The sequence below is a fragment of the Oryctolagus cuniculus genome, chromosome 21, assembly GCF_051225735.1.
Source record: "Oryctolagus cuniculus isolate XC-2025 breed Fujian yellow rabbit chromosome 21, ASM5122573v1, whole genome shotgun sequence".
Lineage (NCBI taxonomy): Eukaryota > Metazoa > Chordata > Mammalia > Lagomorpha > Leporidae > Oryctolagus > Oryctolagus cuniculus.
In genome coordinates, this window is record NC_142887.1 from 4,374,920 (window position 1) to 4,398,443 (window position 23,524).

The 23,524-nt window shown below is 37.4% G+C and overlaps 1 pseudogene across 1 annotated transcript; it reads right to left on the reverse strand.

The window, feature by feature from the left end:
• Nucleotides 1-3,178: 3,178 nt before the first annotated feature.
• LOC149119804 (cytochrome c oxidase subunit 7A2-like, mitochondrial pseudogene) lies at nt 3,179-4,317 on the reverse strand (annotated as a pseudogene). The gene has a single exon (XR_016227438.1). The product of XR_016227438.1 is annotated as a cytochrome c oxidase subunit 7A2-like, mitochondrial pseudogene (transcript).
• Between the last annotated feature and the right edge of the window lie 19,207 nt (nt 4,318-23,524).

Genomic DNA, 23,524 nt, shown 5'->3' on the forward strand with positions numbered 1-23,524 from the left:
AAAAGCCATCAGAGGAAAAAATATTAAGTACCTCCACAGATGCCTAAAAATAAATGTAGATATTAAAAAACAAGAATAAGGAAGACATCATGACCTTCCCAAAGGTAAGTGACATTTCAACACTAGAGTGTGAAGCTGAAGAGATTCACAAAATGTCAAAAATGAAATTTAAAAATTAATCATAGGATTATTCTAAAGCATTCAGAAGTAAATACATGAACTAGAGAAACCCTTACATGATAGGAGTGAAAAATTTTTCCAATGAAATTCAGATTATAAAGAGAAATCAAAGTGAAACTTTAAAAATGAAGAATGAAATAGATCAAATAAAAATATAGGGGAAAGTAGTAATAATAGAATTGGTGAGGCATAAGAAAGAATATCTGAACTAGAAGACAAATTTTTGGCTGTTTTTCACTCAGACCATAAACATGAAAAACAAGAATAAAATGTTGGAGATTTATGGGATACTATCAAACAGCCCAAAATGTGGGTCATAGGAGTTCCTGAAGGTATGAAAAGTAAATGGACGAGAAGGCATATTTAGTGAAATAATTATAAAAAAATTTCCCCAAGTTGGAGAAAGAAAGGGGATGTCCAATTACAGGAAGTATATAAACTCCTAATAGAGATAATCAGAAAAAATCTTCACCATGACACATTGTAGTCAAACTTTCAACAGTAAACAGTAAACCATAAAGAAAAGATTCTAGAAGGTTCACAAAAGAAATATAAGATTTCTTTCAGAGGATTTCTAATTAGACTCACAGCTGACTTCCCATCAGAAACCTACAGGCTAGGAGAAAATGAAAAGACATGGTACATATCCTTAAAGAAACCAAACTGTGTACTGGGGAGCTCTCAGTACAATAAATAAATTAAAAATAGGTCATTGTAAAAATTATCATTGGAAATGTGAGAGGGAGGAGGAAAAAGGGTTGGATCATAGGCAGGAAGGAGGGAACTATCACTATATTCCTAAACCCATATATATTAAATACATTAAATTTGCATAATTTAAATATTTTTTTAAATGAATAAAATAACAGCAATAAAGAAGAAAGAATTTTTTTTAAATCAAATGGCATAAGCTTTGTAAATTCACCTACTTTTTTCTATTTTACTAGAAAGGAATCTGAATTCACACAGCCATATATCTTATTCCCATTGCTTTATTTCTGTTTGAGTGACAAAGCTGTAACCTGGAACTTCTGTTCCGTACCTCTGTGGCCTCTGCAAAGACTGGATGGGTTCTGTACTAAAAGTTTATCCTCAAGTAGAAAGATACACTTGAAAGTAAACATTGTTTTCTGAAACCAGAAAGAGAAACACTTCTTGTTAGGTCTGGAATATCTTCTGGCCTTTCATACTCTCAGAAAGGAGAGACAGAAAAAGAAGATTGTGGACTGACCTCAACAGAGACAGGTTGCTTTACTGGAAGCAAAGAGGTTGGTGATAGTCTGTTCTTGTGAAGAGACTGTGTGCTGGGCACATTTGGGACTCAGGGTTTATCTGGTTAGGAGAGAATTTACCACTACTGGAAGGGAGAGTGTAGAAAACATTTTGCAGAAGAGTAGGGGACTCTTTGAAGTCTCTGGAAATTTCTCTCTTGTCTGTTCATAGCTGTCCTGTGCAGCTTATCTGTTTTGCCATTTGCACTGCAAGGAGCTGAGAAGGGTTTTTTTTTTTTTTTTTTTTTTTTTTTTTTTTTTTTTTTTTTTTGGTTAGGCACCAAGGATCTTGACAAAAGGGAGGAAGTGATGTGAGAGGACAGGTGGGGAAAGAAAGGGAGAAGGGGAAAGGTAACAAGTCTACTTCAAAAAAACCAGTGTTTCCTCCATCTCATGGGCATTGGGCTTGGAGAACTCACTTTCTTCCACTGAAGCTCTTCCCTAAAGATCATGCTAAAGCATCTAGCAGCAGGGTGAAGAAAGGAGTTGAAAAGTTCATTAGGAATATTTAATCTGCACAGGCTCTGAACCTGGAAAATATGCAAAAATGAGCACTTACTCCTAGCTTAGAAATTGAAGTTTAAAAAAGCTTTTGACTAAGAACCAGAGATAGAATACTATATATTCTTTGTGGGAAGAAAAATATTGCTCTTTGAATGAAATAAGAAAAAGGGCCAGGGCAGTTCCTTAGGAGAAGGGGAATTCTGGGATACGGCAGTGGACCATTTCTTTATTGTAAATATTCCCACCCAAGACAGATTTCAAACTGTGAATGTGATCTCTAAGAACAGATTTGCAAACAGTGACTCCAAATCTACTATTGAGAACCCAAATGAGCCATGCTCAGACACTGCTGGAAGTAGGTACAAGGAAGAAATAAAATAAAGGCATGTGACATGTCATAATCAATTGTGATATAAATTATGAATATGTGATTAATTGTGATATCAATCCATTGCAATGTCATAAATCAATATCACGATGCTTGTAAAAACTATTGTGTTAGTATAACACTTCCATGTCATAATCAATTATGAAATAATTATTTCATAAGCAATTGTGATGTCATAATTAACATCATGTCATAATCAATTTTGAAGTAAATATTCTTGTGACATCATAATCAACAAAGATATGATAAATCACTATTTTTATATTGAAAACCTACCATTATGATGTCATGATCAGTTGAAAACACATAAAAAGTCTTGTGGTGTTATAAATCTATAATTATGAAATCATTTTAATTTCATAAACTACTGGGGCTGGCACTATAACATAGCCTGCAGTAAAGGTAAAGCCATTGCCTGCAGTGCCAGCATCCATCTGGGCACTGGTTTGAATCTTGGCTACTCTACTTATGATCCAGCTCTCTGCTATAGCCTGGGAAAGCAGAAGATGGTCCAAGTCCTTGGGCCTTGTACCCAATAGGAGGCCCAGAAGAAGCTCCTGGTTCCTGGCTTCAGATTGGCACAGCTCTGGTCATTGTGACCAATTGGGGAGTGAACCAGTGGATGGAAGACTCTCTCTCTGCCTCTCCTCTCTGTGTAACTCTGACTTTCAAATAAATAAAGGAATCTTTAAAAAAAAAAGAAGTAAACCACCATTGTGATATCATATTTAACAATTATGTCATAAAATCCATTTTGAGTCCATAAACTGATATTTTAATACCATTAACCAACATGGTGATGTCACAAACCTACTGCTATGATGTCACAATAAAGTTTTTTTTTCGTTCATGTATTTATTCCACAGTCAAAATAAATTATAATTTAAAGCCATAACATTTTTAAAAGACAAAAGAGAATTTGTGGCACAGCTGCATTAACAAAACAGACACCACTCTAAAGGGCAATACTAAACAGGTGTTCTCTGTTCCCAGGGTGGAATAAATACACAACAATGACACATAAAAATTCACTAAAAAGCCAAATAACCCTTTGAAACAAAGTGACCAATGAACAGAGGCAGGCTGCACACAATTTCTATTACATTTTGCTGCAAGAGGGAAAAATCCCCAAGGTGCCTAACTCAAACCCCTCAGTACATGTGCCTGGCCTTGGCTTGTCTTCCTTCCTTAGTCACATCCAAATCCAGAAACGCTTCTGCACCCCATGCTCAAAAATGTTGACTCCAAGTCTCTGGAGACCTCAGCACAGGCTGCTGTTAATCAGCCCGTGTGCAACCTTCATCCAAAACCTCCAGGGAAATCAGAACCCCAAATACAGAACACAGCATCATTTCTTTAAACAATAGATTTAACTGTCAAATAAGCTCTGTCATCTGGCAAGCCATATGTATGCATGAACAAACCAAAATATTCTCTTCATTCTTTTCTGGAAAATGTTAAGAAGACCATCCTCTGAAATTAAAAAAAAAAAAAAGATATAACAGAAACTACAAAAAGTGAAAACTCAAAGGGTTTAATGCCAAAAAGCCAACCAGTCCTCTGCAGTCTAAGTCATTTGTTTTTGGGCTGTGAAGCCATGTAGAGGGCGATCAGGCAGTAGATGGTCCCTCCCACAGTCAGCGCCATGGTGGTCCGGTAAAGCATTTGGTCAGGCAGGCCTCGTTTCAGGTGGATGGGCACACCATCAGATTTCTGGAAAAACTTCTGCAACTCTGGAACTTTGTTTTTCCCAGCATAATCATATGCGGGAGAATTGGAGGTCAATTTAGTTGGGGTAGCAAATATGATAGGTGGTGCTTCTGTGGAAACCACAGGCTTTAATCCCTGCGGGAAATAGGCGTCCGAAGCCCATGCTCCCGTCAACTTTTGCCTGAAGCCACTAAACTTGTAGTACATGACGCCCTGAGCCCGGCTTCCTGCAGCCGCTGCCTGCGCGACCGCCCTAAAGAAGCCACAATAAAGTTTAAATTCACAAACCCACTATGGCATCATAAACCCACAATTATTATATTACAACCAATTGTGATGCATAACCCACTCTTGTTATGGCATAATCAGTTGACATGTCATAAAACCATCTGTATGAATTTATAGTCAGTTGTGATTCCATGAGAGCCATAGAGACATCATATACAAGTATTGTGGTGCAGTTAATGTACTATTGTGATGTCATTAACCAATAATTCTGTAGTAATAAAACTGTCATGATATTATTATTATGATGTCAAAAATCACTGATTTTAAAATATATTCTGATATCATAAAACATTGTGATGTCATGAGCTATCATTGTTAACTCTGAATCAGTTGTCATGCAAATACCATTCTGCTATTGTAATAAATTAGGATTTAATAAACAATGATTGTGATATAAATCAACCATTCTGAATACATAATCACTATGAAGTCACCCAAAGCATTACGGCAACATAAGTACATTATTGAGTCATCATAATCATTTTATATTATAAATTATAATTATGATGTTATAGTAAATTGTGTTGTCATATAGACGTTGTAATGTCATAAATCATATTGTTATTATATAAAAAGCCATTGTGCTGTTATAAACTTACATTGTCAAGTAATAATCAATTGTGATGTCATAAATTTCTTTGAGATGTCATAATACTCTGCATGTCATAAAGCACCATTGTTACATCAAAAATCTATTATTGTGACACCATAATCAATTGTGAATTCATAATACCACTGTGAGGCAATAAATTTATCATTAGACATCATAATCAATTATAGTATCGTGTACTAAGATAGTTAAGTCATAAACCAACATTGTATGGCATAATCAATTGTGAGTTTATTTTTTATTTTTTGACAGACAGAGTGGACAGTGAGAGAGAGACAGAGAGAAAGGTCTTCCTTTGCCGTTGGTTCACCCTCCAATGGCCACCGCGGCCAGCTTGCTGTGGCTGGCACACCGTGCTGATCTGATAGCAGGAGCCCGGTACTTATCCTGGTCTCCCATGGGGTGCAGGGCCCAAGGACTTGCATCCTCTACTGCACTCCCTGGCCACAGCAGAAAGCTGGCCTGGAAGAAGGGCAACCGGGACAGAATCCAGTGCTCTGACTGGGACTAGAACCCGGTGTGCCGGTGCCACAAGGCGGAGGATTAGCCTAGTGAGCTGCAGTGCTGGCCCAATTGTGAGTTTATTCACCAGCACTGTGATGTAATAATCAATTGTGATATTAGGAAACCATTATGATGCCAAATATTCTGTTGCCATCAAGTGCTATAATGATGTCATAAATTAACCATTGTGCTGTCATAATGAATTAACAAGTTACAAATCTGTTATGAGAACAAAAACCAACAGTTTAATTGTGATGGCATACCCTATTGTGATGGTATAGACTTCCAGTGTGATGTCATAAAGCTGCATTATGACGTTATGAACTGTGATGGCATGAAAACATTGAGAGGTCAAAATCAATTGTGACTATTCAAAAACATGGTGACATCATAAGCTATCATTACTATGTCACAATCAATTGTGGTATACTAAAAAAATTTATGTGATGTCACAGTCAATTCCGATGTGATAAATCATACTCGTGCTATCAAAAACTACAGTTGTTCTGTCATAATCAATTGTGAAATTATAAATCAAATGTTACACCATAAACCTATCATTATGATGTCATAAACTACCAACAGGATGGTATAATCAATTACGTTATCACAAAAATCTTTCCAATTTCAAAAATCAACTTTATGACATGAAAACCATTGTGATGTCATTGATGTCAAAATTTTGATGTCACAACAATGATTGTGATGACATGAAATAATATTGTGATATAATTCACATTTGTGATGTAATATATTTAAATTTTGATGTCACAATCAATTGCAGACTCATTAAAATTGTTACATCATAATATATTATGTCATCAACCACCATTGTGATTTCATAGTTAATTGTGATGCCATAAAACTATTTTGTTGTCATAAAGCAACTATAATTATGTCATAATCAATTTTCATCTCATAAGCCACCATTATGATTTTTAAATCAACTGTGACATCATCTTAAAAATAATTGTTATCTGAAGTCTATTGTGATGTCATAAAAATCCATTGTGATGGGGCCAGCGCTGTGGTGCAGCAGGTTAAAGCCATGGCCTGAAGCGTTGGCATCCCATATGGGCACTGCATCAGCCAATATTACATTATGTTCCACTCTGATATCAAAAAACCCATTGTGGCCGGCGCCGCGGCTCACTAGGCTAATCCTCCGCCTAGCGGCGCCGGCACACCGGGTTCTAGTCCCTGTTGGGGCGCCGGATTCTGTCCCAGTTGCCCCTCTTCCAGGCCAGCTCTCTGCTGTGGCCCGGGAGTGCAGTGGAGGATGGCCCAGGTGCTTGGTCCCTGCACCCCATGGGAGACCAGGAAAAGCACCTGGCTCCTGGCTCCTGCCATCGGATCAGCGCGGTGCGCCGGCCGCAACGCGCCGGCCGCGGCGGCCATTGGAGGGTGAACCAACGGCAAAGGAAGACCTTTCTCTCTGTCTCTCTCTCTCACTGTCCACTCTGCCTGTCAAAAAAAAAAAAAAAACCATTGTGATTTCATAGACCAATATTAAGATGACATAAAACAAAGCTATCATTACTATTTATTAATTGTGAGGTTGAAAATTCTTGTGATATCATAATCAACTGAGATGCCATAAACCACAATTGTAATATCATAAAATTATCATTGTAATGTCATGATCAATTGTGAAATCATAAAAAACTGGCATTATAAACATGCCATTATAGAGTCATAATCAATTCTATGTCATAACCCACCATTGTGATGACAAAAACCTTGACTATAGTCTACTATGATGATGTCATAATAATCAAGGAATTGTAAAAACAATTGTGGTGTCATAAACCTACCAATGTGTTGTAATAATGAATTTTGATGTCATGAACAACTATAGTGGTGGCATAAATATCATTGTGACATTATAAAACTACCAATGTGATCTCATAATCAACTGTCAAGTCATTGAACCATTTGGGTTACAATAAACTGACCATTGTGACAACATAATAAATTATGATATTATGAACCTCCATGCAATATCAGAATCAATTATGAGGCCAAAAAACTATTATTATGTCACAAACCAATATTGTGATGCCATGAATATCCTGATGTCATAATAAATTTTCATGTCACTAACCACTACCATCATGTTGTAGTCAACTGTGATGTCATGAAAATTATTGTGCTTAACTCTATTGTGATATGTAAAATCTATAATTTTATAAAATTACAAATGTTATGACATAATCAATTGTGACATAAATCAAAACCCTTGTGATATTATAATCAATCGGAATTTGATAAACCACCATTGTGATTTCATAAAGCAACCACTGTGATGTCATAATCAACTGTCATGTCATAAAAGCCACTGTGAAATTACAAATCCACTGTTGTGCCATCCTAATCAATTAAGATGTCATAAGCCACCATTGTGATACCATAATCAATAATGATGTCATAAAACACCTATGATCTCATATATCAGTATTGTGATGGCATAAAATATTGTGCTGCAACAAACTTAACATTCATTTTGTCATAATCAGTTATGATGTCATAAAATACTTACAATGATAAAAAACAACTATTCTGATGTCTTAAAACTACCATTGTGGCATTATAATCAATTATGATGTCATAAACTACCCTACTGATGTCATAATGACAATTGTGATCTCATAAAACTACCATTGTGGTGTCATAACCAATTGTGAAGTCTGAAATAATTGGCACATCATACACTTACCACTGTTATATCATAATTAATTATGATCCCATAAACTAACCATTATAATGTCATATTCAATTGTGAATTCATTAAAAACCATTGTGAATTCATAAACCTATAATTATGATGTCTCAATTACTATGTCATAAGCAAGTATTGTGATGGCATGAACAATTGTGATGTCAGAAGCTACAATATTGATGTTATAATCAATTCTGATATTATGAAAACTATTTTGATGTCAGATACTGATATTGTGCTGCAATAAATATGTAATAGGGATGTCATAGGCCAAACATTGTGTAGTCATGATGAAATATTGAAGCAATGAAAATCATTGTGATGTCATAAAACTACCATTGTGAAGTAATAATCATAACATGTTATAAATAACATAGAGCTGTCATTGTTATGTTTTAATAAATTGTTTTCAGAAAAATTCTTGTAATTTCCTAATCAACTATAATGTTATATCATACACCTATAATTCACTTCATAATCAGTTAACTCATAAAACCATTGTGATGTCATACACTACCAATATGAAGTCATAATCAGCTTGTGATATCATAAGCAATTGTTACTCTGTATAAACCATTGTGATTTTGCATCAATCGTGATTTATAAACCACCATTATCATGTTATATCCAATTGTGATGTCATAAAATCTATTGTGATCCTATAAAACAATATTGCAATAGTATAACATACCATTCTGTGGTCATAAATGTACCATTGTTATGTCATAAACAATTGTGATTGTCATAAAATGCCAAAAATTCAACTGGGATATGATAAACTAACATTGTGATGTAATTATCTAAATTGAGGTCTTAAAAGCCATGTGATGTTATTAACCTTTCATTCTGACATTATAATCAATTCTGATGGCAATAAAACATTATGATGTTACAAAGCTACCATTGTGATGCCATAGACAGTTGTGTACTCATAAAAACCATTGTGATGTCAGAAATCTACCTTTTAGAAGTCATAATCAATTGTTATGTGGTAAACTGCCATTGTGATATGATAATCAATTGTACTATTATAAAAACCACTGTTTTTTTATAAACCAATATTATGATGCAATAAACTGGCAACTGTTATGTCACAAACAAACAATTGTGATGTCATAATCAACTATGAAGTCATAAATATCATCATGAAATCATAAACCTAGCATTGTGATGTCATAATCATGATTCCATAGACCACCATTGTGATGTTATATTCAATTGTGATGTCATGAAAGCACTGTGATGACAATATTGTGATTTATATCATGATACATATATAATTTAGATTTCAGAAAGATGCTGCTATGTTGTAATCATTAATTGAACTTTGAAGCTATAAATGCCATTGTGACATCACAAACATGCCACTGTGATGTTATAATTGTGATATCATAAACTACCATTGTGGTGTTATAAGCTTCCACTGTGATACCATAAAATTATTATGGTATTATCACCAATTATAATACAAAAATGTGAAATCAAAATCTATTGTGATTCTCTAAACTTTGTGATGTTCTAAGCTACCATTGTTTTCTCATAATCAATTGTGATGACCTAGACAGTCTGTTAATGTAATAATCAACTGGAATGTTTTAAACCACCATTGTGATATCATAAAATTTTTAAAAAGTTACCAGGGGTGTGATGTTACATTTTTGGGCAATTTGCATATGAGTGTAAATTTTAAAGAACATAACAATAGCAATGTTCCAGAAAACTTGAGTGTAAATCACATTTAAAATAACATCCAATTTTGAAGACTATCAGGGGTTTCTGGATCTTTTAATGGCCATCTATAGCAGATCTGTTCATACAATGAACATCTGTTTGCAATAACTCAAGTTTAAAGCTATCCCAAAGCAAGATATCCTTATAGATACCTGAGAATATCCTAGGAAGGAGTGTGTCTATGTGAATCCATAAACTAAATAGGCAACATGTTGCAAGGCCCCCAAACAGTACAGTCTACAACTACCTGAGTTATAAGGTTCAAGCTGACCAGCAAGTGTAATTCTGGACTTTATGCTTTTACAGCTCAGAATGCTTGGGGTGAGGTTCTGAAATCTGCCTATTGGACAATTTCTGTGTGTGGATCCTCAGCACACTAAAGTTTGAAAATCACTATCCTAAAAGGTTTTTGTGCCCTGTCTCATTATTTATCAACATTGATCTAAATGAAGTCATAGGTTTCTTTTCCCTATGGCCAAAATAGTGGCATGATTTCAGAACCATGGCAGTAAAAGTACCTCATGCAATGCAATTCTCCCAATGTCTGTGGAATATGCCTGCCTTTTGAATGAGAGCCATAAAGAGAGAAAAACTTCTTCTCTTGTTCTAGGAGCTTGGTCTAGCAAAAGCAATGAAGTGAAAAAAGAAATGTGAAAATTCTATAATGGATGCTTTAGGGGTTCTGGAGCATCTTATTTTCTGAGTGAAGTTGAGGTTTACCACATCACTACAATAAATGTTTGCATCCCTTCTCACTCGTATAGCTAAAACAATGACTTCACATGTCAATGAGACTAGAGAGGAAGGTGCATGCATGGAGAGAGCAGAGGGGCAGGGGTTACTACATGGTATGTGAAGATATGAGTGCCTTTCCTTCACCCTGGCTCCTCACAGAAACACTAGAGGCCCATCTTCAGCACTGTGGAAGCAGGGTGTAGGTGCTGGTTCTGCCTGGAGGACTCAAGAGAAACTCTAGCAAGGTGGGATTTGGATGAGATTCTGAAAGATGACCAGGAGTTTCCACATGGACAATAGAGGGCTGCTCCAGGGAAAGTGGATGGTGTGAGTGCTTGGGTATGGAGAAATAATTCCATGAGGCAACCGAAGAATGGCAGGAGTTCATTTGTCTTGTTAGAGAATTAAGGCATAGAGTACTTCATTCAACTTATTTCCCACAAAACAGTACTGTGGAATGCTAAAAAGACAATGATATTTTGGAGAGATGGGAAAATAGTGAAGCAAATGTTTGAGACATGTATGCCAATTTAGTGTCTGTCACAACTATTCAACTCTGGTCTCAGGGATGATAGACAATGATTGGGTGGTCCTTTGTCAATTAAACTTTTTAAAAAGATTTTATTTATTTATTTGAGTGGTAGAGTTATGGAAAAAGATAGAGATAGAGAGAAGGTCTTCCTTCCACTGATTCACTCCCCAAATGACTGCAATGGCCAGAGCTGTGCCAATCTGAAGCCAGGAGCTAGGAGTTTCTTCCATGTCTCCCACATAGATGCATGGGCCCAAGGACATGGTTCATACTCTGCTGCTCTACTGGGCCATAGCAGAGAGCTGGATTGGAAGAGGAGCAGCCAGGATTAGAGCTCTGGCCCATATGGGATTAAGGATCACAGCACTGGCCTCAGCCAATAAAAGCTTATGATCATTCAAGTTTGAGTTTCATATAATTTCCATTTATCATGAAATAACATTATTCTTTTTGTTTTTCAGCCATCAAAATTGTCTAAAAGTTCTTTTAAAATCTATTAATTTGGGCTGATGTATTGCACCAGGTTTAACTGAGTCCTACAATGCCAGGGTAATATATGATGTCTATTTTGAAAGCAGTTGCTCCATTTCCAATCCAGCTCCCTCATAAGGCATCTGCAAAAGGATTGGATGATGGACCAAATATTTGGGTCCATATTACCCTCACATGGAGACCCAGATAGTGTTCCAGGATTTGGCCTGGCCCAGCTCTGGCATCTATGGTCATTTGGGGAATGAATCAGTGGATAGAATATTTTCTCCCTTTCTCTTTCTCTCTTTCTCTCTCCTCTTTCCTTCTCTTCCTCACTCCCTGTTTCCCTCTCTCCTTCTCCTTATCTTTATGTGTATGTGTTTGTGTGTGTGTATGTGTGTGTAACTCCATCTATCTGTAACTCTACCTTTCAAACAAATAAATAAATATTTTAAAATGTAATAAAATGATTATTATTTGGAAAGGCAGCAAAGAACTGAATAACATAAATGATGTCTAACCCCAAGTAGAGACAGTTTCTTCTCTATAGCCAATCACATTGGTCTTTTTTAGCAAAGCATAATGTTCATATGAAGTGGGATCAATAGAACTACATCTACCCACATATCAGGTCATTTGGAGGGCAATTTCATCACTAAGTTATTTGGAAAACTAGATTTTCAGGGATTTAACCATTAATTTATTTTCATTTTACTTGGGAGAGAGATAGAAAGAGAGAGAGAGATTTACAGAGACCTTCCATCTTCTGCAGTCCTGACTACCCATCGCAGCTGGGAATGGGCTGAGCTAAGATGAAGTCAGGAACTGGAACTCACTCTGAGTCTCATAAGTACATGGCAGGGAGGCAAGCACTTAATCCATCACCTGCCACATGTTAGTAGGAAGGAGGAACTGAAGGCAGGATTGAGCTCAGGAATTCCGCATATAGGATGTAGGTTCCCAAGGGACATCTTAACCATTGTGTCAGAGTCTCACATTTTTCAGGGTCTTTTAGACTTAAAATTTATGGACAAGGGAGTATGGCACTGGAACAGGACTATCAGTATGCTCTTCCTTGATTTATGTACTCAAATGACTGCAGTTATAATGTCGTCTTGATCTATGTCCAACTTTAATTGTAACACTGACATCTTTAAAGATATAAGTATTGGCATATTAACTGCATAGAGCATTTATTGTTTTGCTTGTTTGGTTTTCATGCTGAGCTTTAGCTTAGATTATTTTTGAAATAACATTTTTCTGACAACCTTTGCCACCTTTGTACTTTTAACCTGTTGCTGTTACTACTGTTACATTAATCACTTATTCAAATTTCATTATCATATTTTGAATCTAGAAAACAAAGAAATGTCTGTACCACAGCAATTACATTCAAAGAGGAAGTTACAGAAATAAGAATCATGAAGGATTAAAATAGAAAGTTTCTCAGTGGCAGGGCTATGGATGCCTTATTTCTTCTGTTTATTTGCATTTTCCTTTTTCCTAATATACACACATATTATTGCTTAAATCAAAAGAAGTTTTAGGATATAAATAATGGTTTCTTCATTTTTAAAATACTTTACTTCGCCATATCTTAAATAACGAATTCACTTGGGCACATTTTCTAAAGGTTACTAACTGGAGAAGAGAAAAATGTTTTTCAATATTAGGAAATATTAAAGGGAATGTGCAAGATTAGTGACAGAAATGGGGAAAGAATAGACCCAGTCATTTCACATTTTGTTTCTTGGACATGTCTGACATGTGGAAAAATTGAAATAATTATTGCTCATTAAATGCTTGGCTGAACAAAAATAAATATTCATGAAATGATAACTGTGATGCTCATAGAATGTTCTTATATTAGAAAAAAAGTAATACTGTGTTTTCATGATGAGAACTGATGAGTCTTAAAATTAATAAAAAATATTTACTGTGAAAAAAAGAAGTCAAATAAATTAGATTCAATAAAATAAAAGCAAATTCTTAAATTTGAATTCATTTATCTCACACTTACAAGAGGTACCTATTTTCATTTCATTCTTCAAGTTTAAATGTTTGTATAATATTAAATGGAATATAAGTTTATATGTGGACAAAATAAAATAAAATATAGATATTGCTGAGAAGGGCATCAGCAAACAAATCAGTAATGTCAAAGCAATAGGCAGATAGGAAAGGACTAAGATGAAGGGTTGGGCAGAATATGGATTTTTAAAGCATAACACATAATGTCCAGATGCTTCAAAATTAAGGTTTTAAATAATGGCTAATGGTCATATTTTCATTGAGAATATGTTGGTATAAATTCTGAATGAGAGCATATGGATATACGGGGTGAGATGTGTAAAAGAGACTAGAGTGGAAAACAAGGATAAAACACACCTAGATTGAGGAAATATATCCAGAAATATTTAGAGTAAAAATTGTTAGTACCTACTACAGAATGAATTTAAATTAAAGGAAAATGCAGAAGGAGCCAGAGTTGTAGTGAAAAGGATTAGACAGCCAAGTCAATGCCTTCATCAATTATGGGTGCAAATTCAAGACCTAAGTGACCTGCTTCCAGTACAGCTCCCTGCTAATGCACCTGAGAAAACAGCAGAAGATGGACTAATTGCTTGGACCCCTGACCCAAGGTAGAAGATCCAGAAAAAGCCCTAGTCTCCTGGCTTTGGCCTGGTGCATCCCTGGCCATTAGAGCCATTTGGGGAATGCACCAGTGGTTGGAAGATCTGTGTCTCTTCCATATCCCTCTGTAACTCTGCCTTTCAAATAAATTTGAAAAAGAAAAAATCTAAGAAAATAAAAAACTAACATCTAATCATTATTTTAGGAATCTTCCCAATGACAAAACTGAAAAGATCACCACAAGCTGTGTAAATTATTTATGATTGCTTTTGTTTTTCTTTTCACATCTTCCTGTATTAAGGAGATGCATTTAGGTATTTGATTTTAAATATCCTGTGTCTTTGGTTTTAAATGTCCTGCTTTTTGGATCTCCCACACTCATGAAGAAATAAGAGAAACCAGTCTTTGGATAGTTCAATAATTTCCAAGTTATGGCTTATAGTCACTATTCTAGAAGGCAATTGAAAACACCTATAAAATTATTCATTCCACAGGTAGTAAGAGAAGGGAAAAGAGAGATGAAAATATCCTATGGTTTATTATTTTGATGAAGACAATATGATTGATTAAGGATGCTGCATTAAGCAGAACACATAAGGTGCAATTGGTAAATGGAGAGTTCTAGAACTAAAATGGATTAGATTTTTACATTATTTTGAAGTAATATTTTACTTCCAATATTTATTATGAACTATTATTAATTAAGTACAGTGATAGACTGTGTAGATACAGCTTTGCAGATATTATATAAACATTTTTAAGAGCCGGCACTGTGGCACAGCGGGTTAATACCCTGGCCTGAAGCACCAGCATGCCATAAGGGTGCCGGTTCTAATCTTGACTGCTCCTATTCCAACCCAGCTTTCTGCTGCTATGGCCTGGGAAAGCAGTAGAAATGGCCCAAGGCCTTTGGCCTCTGCACTTGTGTGGGAGAACTGGAAGAAGTTCCTGACTTTGGATAGGCACAGCTCTGGCCATTGCAGCCAATTGGGGAGTGAATCAGCAAGAGGAAGATCTCTCTCTCTCCCTCTCTTCTCTCTCTCTCTCTCTCTGTCTCTGCCTCTCCTCTCTCTGTGTAACTCTGCCTTTCAAATAAATAAATAAATTTTTTTTGACAGTGAGAGAGACAGAGAGAAAGGTCTTCCTTCCATTGGTTCACACCCCAAATGGTCACTACAGCTGGCGTGCTGCACTAATCCAAACCCAGGAGCCAGGTGCTTCCTCCTGCTCTCTCATGCAGGTGCAGCGGCCAACGCACTTGAGCCATCCTCCACTGCCTTCCCAGGCCACAGCAGAGAACTGGACTGGAAGAGGAGCAACCGGGACTAGAACCAGGTGCCCATATGGAATGCCAGCACCACAGGTGGAGGATTAGCCAAGTGAGCCACTGCACCAGACCCTGGATTTCCTCTTTTGAAAAATACCTGTTCAAGTCCTTGGCCCATTTCTTAACTGGGTTGTTTATTTTGTTACTGTGGAGTTTCTTGATCTCTTTGCAGATTATGGTTATTAATCCTTTATCAGTTGCATAATTTGCAAATATTTTCTCCCATTCTGTCGGTTGCCTCTTCACTTTCTTGACTGTTTCTTTTAAAGTACAGAAACTTCTCAATATGATGTAATCCCTATTATTAATTCTGGCTTTGACTGCCTGTGCCGCTGGGGTCTTTTCCAAGAAGTCTTTGCCTCTGCCAATATCCTGCAGGGTTTCTCCAATATTCTCTAATAATGTGATGGTGTATGGATATGTATTTAGATTTTTAATCCATGTTGAGTCGATTATTATGTAAGATGTAATGTAGGGGTTTTACTTCATACTTCTGCATGTCAAAATCCAGTTTTCCCAGTACCATTTGTTGAATAGACTGTCCTTGCTCCAGGGATTGGCCTTAGCTTCTTGATCAAATATAAGTTGGTTATAGATGTTTGTATTAAATTCTGGTGTTTCTTTTGTGTTCTGTTGGTCTATCCATTTGTTTTTGTACCAGTTTCAGGCTGTTTTGATTATAACTGCCCTGTAGTATGTCTTGAAATCTAGTATTGTGATGCCTCTGGCTTTGTTTTTGTTGTATGATTGGCTTCACTATTCTAAGTCTCCTGTGCCTCCATATTAATAGCATCATTTTTTTCTAGATCTGAGATGAATTCCTTTGGTACTTTGAATGGTATCTCACTGACTCTGTAAATTGGTTTTGGAAGAGTGTGCATTTTGATGATATTAATTCTTCCAAGTCATGAACATGGAAGGTTTTTCCATTATTTGTGTCTTCCTCTACTTTTCTCTTTATTTTTTTTAACTTTTATTTAATGAATGTAAATTTCCAAAGTACAGCTTATGGATTACAATGGCTTCCCCCCCATAACATCCCTCCCACCCGCAACCCTCCCCTTTCCCACTCCCTCTCCCCTTCCATTCACATCAAGATTCATTTTCGATTCTCTTTATATACAGAAGATCAGTTTAGCATACATTAAGTAAAGATTTCAACAGTTTGCTCCCACACAAAAACATAAAGTGAAAAATACTGTTTGAGTACTAGTTATAGCATTAAATCACAATGTACAGCACACTAAGGACAGAGATCCTACATGAGGAGTAAGTGCACAGTGACTCCTGTTGTTGACTTAACAAATTGACACTCTTGTTTATGGCCTCAGTAATCACCCTAGGCTCTTGTCATGAGCTGCCAAGGCTATGGAAGCCCCCTGAGTTCACCGACTCTGATCATATTTAGACAAGGCCATGGTCGAAGTGGAAGTTCTCTCCTCCCTTCAGAGAAAGGTACCTCCTTCTTTGACGACCCGTTCTTTCCACTGGGATCTCACTCGCGGAGATCTTTCATTTAGGTTTTTTTTTTTTTTCCCAGAGTGTCTTGGCTTTCCATGCCTGAAATACTCTCATGGGCATTTCAGCCAGATCCGCATGCCTTAAGGGCTGATTATGAGGCCAGAGCGCTGTTTAGGGCATCTGCCATTCTATGGGTCTGCTGTGTATCTCACTTCCCATGTTGGATCGTTCTCTCCCTTTTTTATTCTATCAGCTAGTATTTGCAGACACTTTTCTTGTTTATGTGATCCCTTTGGTTTTTAGTCCTATCATTATGATCACTTGTGAACAGAAATTGATCACTGGGACTAGTGAGATGGCATTGGTACATGCCACCTTGATGGGATTGAATTGGAATCCCCTGGTATGTTTCTAACTCTACCGTTTGAGGTAAGTCAGCTTGAACATGTCCTGGATTACTTTTTTCTTTAATGTTTTATAACTCTCATCATAGAAATCTGTAATATCTATTGATGGTATTGTGAAATGTCATGTCTGTTTAAAACTCTACCAGGCATTTTCAAGAGAATTATAATAAATATGCAAAGAACATTTAACAATGGTAGTATCCTCCCCTGCCCTGAGTGTAACTTGAACTCCAGATAAAATATTTACAAAATATACATGAAACAACTCACTTAAAGAAGCTCATTGGTATTTACAATTGGTTTTAATACTGTGAAGGAGTCCTAAAGTCCAATGTTGCAATCATTTTTTATAAAATTAACTCTAGGGCCTGTTCCATGGGGGTGTTACAAGTGTGTATCTTAACTCCTTACTTGAGTCAGTGGGAGCCAGAGCCTGAGCCTGAGCATGAATGGAGCCTCCAGCTAATGCCAGGATGAGTGGAATATGTTCTGAGTGAGTGGTAGCGAAGAAGCCATGTAACATTGTGCAAGCCTAGACCCATCATGAGACATGGCCATGGCTAACACTAAAGATGATGACCATCAATCAGATCTGGACTAGAAATAGGTAGTGGATCAACCCAAGGGTCAGCTAGACCTAGCATCTTCCAATGACCCCCCAATTCTCCCATCCCTCCCTGTGGCATCAGTGTGGGCAAAGATCTCTGGATTTGTACTTAGACACTGTGGGTTAGGGCAGGCATGCTACAGAGGCTGAGGCTAGAGAGTAGGTGGTAGTTCACCTGGGAAACAAAGCCTTTTTCCACATGACAATGGAGCACCTGGTCATGCGTTTTCTTTTTTTTCTTTTTATTTTTTTGACAGGCAGAGTTAGTGAGAGACAGAGAGAAAGGTCTTCCTTCTGTTGGTTCACCCCCAAAATGGCCACTATGGCTGGTGCACTGTGCTGATCCAAAGCCAGGAGCCAGGAGCTTCCTCCTGGTCTTTCAAGCAAGTGCAGGGCCCAAGCACTTGGGCCATCCTCTACTGCCTTCCTGGGCCACAGCAGAGAGATGGACTGGAAGAGGAGCAACCAGGACCGAACTGGCACCCCAACCAGGACTAGAAACTGGAGTCCTGGTGCCCCAGGAGAAGGATTAGCCTAGTGAGCCACAGCACTAGCCATGGTCATGCATTTTCAAATCATCTTTGACCTACCCAAACGGAGGACTGTTTTCTGCCTCATATTCTGTGAGCTCTGTTCAGCCTTTTCCAGCAGTTTGAGTTGTTTCTCCCTCTCCAATTAATCCTCAACTCCCCATTAATGAGATCTTATCATGAGGTAGACTATCAATTATCTCCCCTTAATTCATTACAAAAATTAATCATATATTTAAAATCAAGCATATTATACAAAGCAGTTTCTTCTAAGCCACTGAATTTAAGATTTTCTAAATGCTAAGATACATTTTCATTACCAATGCTATTTTGCAGGCCCAACATTCCCATAACTTCTAGTTTTCATGAAATGCACCTCACAACCCTGACCCCCCACATATACACCAAAAATATTGGCCCTCCAGGAATAATCATCCCTTGAGCTCAACATGTATTGGAACCCATTTCTTCCTGAGAATGGGAATAACATAGTTTCCAAAGGATTCAAGAAGCCATTGGTCCTGATAAGTCTTCTCTGTGACTATCCATGACAATTTGATACTTGACAGAATTCCCACTCAGTGATAACTGTGCTCAGGCATAGTGTGGAGGATGGAAGAAGACCTATTAGACTACAATAATGAGTGTGGTGAATTAGCAAATGCTTACAATCTGAAAGAAATAGCAGCTATCCAGCTGCAGTCAATTGTCATCCCCTGGGATTATGGATCCAGTATGGTCAGACCCCACTTATTTTTAAATATGTATTTATTTGGGGGCTGGTGCTGTGCTGCAGCAGGTTAAAATCCTGGCCTGCAGTGCTGGCATCCCATATGAGCACCGGTTCTAGTCCCGGCTGCTTCTATTCCAATCCAACTCTCTGCTGTGGCCTGGGAAAGCAGTAGAAGATGGCCAGAGTGCTTGGGCCCCTGCACTCATGTGGGAGACCTGGAGAAGCTCTTGGATCCTGGCTTCAGATCAGTGCAGCTCCAACTGTTGTGGCCATTTGGGGAGTGAACCAGTGCATGGAAGACCTCTCTCTCTCTGTCTCTACCACTCTCTGTAACTCTGTCTTTAAATAAATAAAATAAATCCTTTAAAAAAGATGTATTTATTTGAAAGGCAGTTACAGATACAAAAGTCGAGGCATGAAGGGAAAAACTTCTATCCACCAGTTCTCTCCACAAATGTCTATAATAATCTGGGCACAGCCTGGCCAATGCCAGGAACAAAGAATTCCATCTGAGTCTCTCAGCTGCATGGCAGTGACCCAAGTAATTGACCATCTTTGCTGCCTTGAAGAGTGCACACTAACAGGAAATGGGATCAGAATTAGAGGTAAGATTCCAAATCAAGCAATCTGATACAGGATGTGGAAGCCTCAAGTAACCACATAACTCATTGAATCACAATATTCATCTTAAAATCCCATTGTTTCCAAGGCTATGGTGCATAGGGAGATTACTGATGCCATAAACAGGAGTGTCAATTTGTAAAGTCAACAACAGGAGTCACTGTGCACTTACTCCTCATGTAGGATCTCTGTCCTTAATGTGCTGTACACTGAGGCTTAATGCTATAACGAGTACTCAAACAGTATATTTCACTTTGTGTTTCTATGGGGGTGCAAACGATTGAAATCTTTACTTAATGTACACTAAACTGATCCTCTGTAAAAAAAAAAAAAAAAAAAGAAAGAAAGAAATTATCAATTCCCAACTTGACTCTCACTGGGATTAAACATGACAATAGGTCTGATCTGATTTCATCATCATTTAAAAAAATCATCTATTATTTTTCACTTTATGTTTCTGTGTGGGAGCAAACTGTTGAAATCCTTACTTAAGGTATACTAAGCTGATCTTCTGTATATTAAGATAATCGAAAATGAATCTTGATGTGAATGGAAGGGGAGAGGGAGTGGGAAAGGGGAGGGTTGTGGGTGGGAGGGACGGTATGGGGGGGGAAGCCATTGTAACCCATGAGTCGTACTTTGGAAATTTATATTCATTAAATAAAAGATAAAAAAAATAAAATAAAATAAAAATCCCATTGTTAAACCTGCAATTTAATTTGAAAGTTTCAATGTTTGAATGTGCACGTAAAACTCAACATGTCTGCAAAAAAAAATAAAAATAAAATAAATGGGTAGCTCACGGTTCTAGTATTTATTTATTTATTTATTTATTTTAACTTTTATTTAATGAATATAAATTTCCAAAGTACAGCTTATGGATTACAATGGCTTCCCCCCCATAACGTCCCTCCCACCCGCAACCCTCCTCTTATCCACTCCCTCTCCCCTTCCATTCACATCAAGATTCATTTTCGATTCTCTTTATATACAGAAGATCAGTTTAGCATACATTAAGTAAAGATTTCAACAGTTTGCTACCACACAGAAACATAAAGTGAAAAATACTGTTTGAGTACTAGTTATAGCATTAAATCACAATGTACAGCACACTAAGGACAGAGATCCTACATGAGGAGTAAGTGCACAGTGACTCCTGTTGTTGACTTAACAAATTGACACTCTTGTTTATGGCCTCAGTAATCACCCTAGGCTCTTGTCATGAGCTGCCAAGGCTATGGAAGCCCCCTGAGTTCACCGACTCTGATCATATTTAGACAAGGCCATGGTCGAAGTGGAAGTTCTCTCCTCCCTTCAGAGAAAGGTACCTCCTTCTTTGATGGCCCGTTCTTTCCACTGGGATCTCACTCATGGAGATCTTTCATTTAGGTTTTTTTTTTCCCCCAGAGTGTCTTGGCTTTCCATGCCTGAAATACTCTCATGGGCATTTCAGCCGGATTCGCATGCCTTAAGGGCTGATTATGAGGCCAGAGTACTGTTTAGGACATTTGGCATTCTATGGGTCCGCTGTGCATCTCACTTCCCATGTTGGATCATTCTCTCCCTTTTTTATTCTATCAGCTAGTATTTGCAGACACTAGTCTTGTTTCTGTGATCCCTTTGGTTCTTAGTCCTATCATTACGATCAATTGTGAACAGAAATTGATCACCAGGACTAGTGAGATGGCATTGGTACATGCCACCTCGATGGGATTGAATTCGAATCCCCTGCTATGTTTCTAACTCTACTGTTTGAGGTAAGTCAGCTTGAGCATGGCCCGAATTGCACATCTCTTCCCTCTCTTATTCCCACTCTTATATTTAACAGCAATCACTTTTCAGTTAAGTTTCAGCACTTAAGAAGAATTGTGTATTGACTACAGTATTCAACCAAAAGTATGAAGTATGAAGTAGAACAAACAAAAAAAATACTAAGAGGGATAACATATTAAGTTGCTCATCAACAGTCAGGGTGAGGGCTGATCAAGTCACCATTTCTCATAGTGTTCATTTCACTTTAACAGGTTCCCTTTTTGGTGCTCAGTCAGTTGTCACCTATCAGGGAGAACAAGTGATATGTGTCCCTTTGGGACTGGCTGATTCTAGTGTTTATTTGCTTAATTTTTTTTAATAAAAAGAATCAGCTAGGTGGATATTCAAAAGATACAAAATAATTCTATTGGAAAGATACCTGAACTCCCATGTGTATTGTAGCACTGCTCACAATAGCAAGATATGGAATAAACCAATATGTCTATCACCAGATGAATGCATAAAGAAAATATGGTATATATCCACAATAGAATATTATTTGATCATAAAAGGAATAAAATTCTGTCATTTTCAGCAAAAATGGATGGACTTGGAAAACATGGTATTAATTAAATAGTTGAAACACACACAAAGACAAATACTATGTTTTCTCTTACAGGTGTAGAATCTAAAAAAATCAATCTTACACATAATAATGATGACTGTAGAATGCTAAGTATGTGTGGGAGATTAGAAGGAGATTGGATAATGGGCATCAAATCACAAGTTGAAGGAATATGTTCCTAGTGTTACCTAAGAGTGGGGTGACAATAGTTCACAATAAACTATTAGATATTGCCTGAACAAACAGAAGAGAGGTTATCATAGGCTGCAATCATAAAGGAAGGCAAATGTGAAAAAATGTTAGTATCTCTGATTTTACCGGTACACATGGTTACCTTTGCTGAATTATCACATTACACCTGATAAATATAGACAGTTATTGCTGAAGTCATTTTAATTTTTTGACAGGCAGAGTGGACAGTGAGAGAGAGAGAGGCAGAGAGAAAGGTCGTCCTTCACCATTGGTTCACCCCACAATGGCCACTGCAGCCAGCGCACTGTGCTGATCTGAAGCCAGGAGCCAGGTGTTTCTCCTGGTCTCCCATGTGGGTGCAGGGCCCAAGCACTTGGGCCATCCTCCACTGCACTCCCAGGCCACAGCAGAGAGCTGGAATGGAAGAGGGGGAACCGGGACAGAATCCAGCACCTTGACTGGGACTAGAACCTGGTGTGCCGGTGCCGCAGGAGAGGATTAGCCTATTGAGCCGCATTGCTGGCCTATTTTATTTTTTTTAAGATGGAAAAGTTAACTTCATGTTCCTTTATTCTACCATGTCTCATAAATAAATAAAATTATAATATTTTTTAAAAAATATTTTTCTAAAATCATTTTTACAGATTTTATTTTTTTATTTGAAAGGTAGGGTGAAGGAGAAATGAAAAGTCTGTCATCCATTTGCTCACTTGCTAAAAGTCTATATTGGCCAGACATGTGCTATTTCAAAGCCAAGAGCTCCCTTAGAGTCTTCTACATGGGTACAGGGACCCACTCTCTTGGGCCATCTTCTACTGCTTTCCCAGGTCATAGCAAAGAGCTGCATTGGGAGAGGAGCAGCCAGGACATGAACCAGCACCCATATGGGATGCCAGCACTATAGGAGGTGGCTTAGCCCATTATGCCACAGTGCTGGCCCCTCTGAAATATTTTTAAAATGATTTTCCATTTGAATAAATAGACAAGTTAAA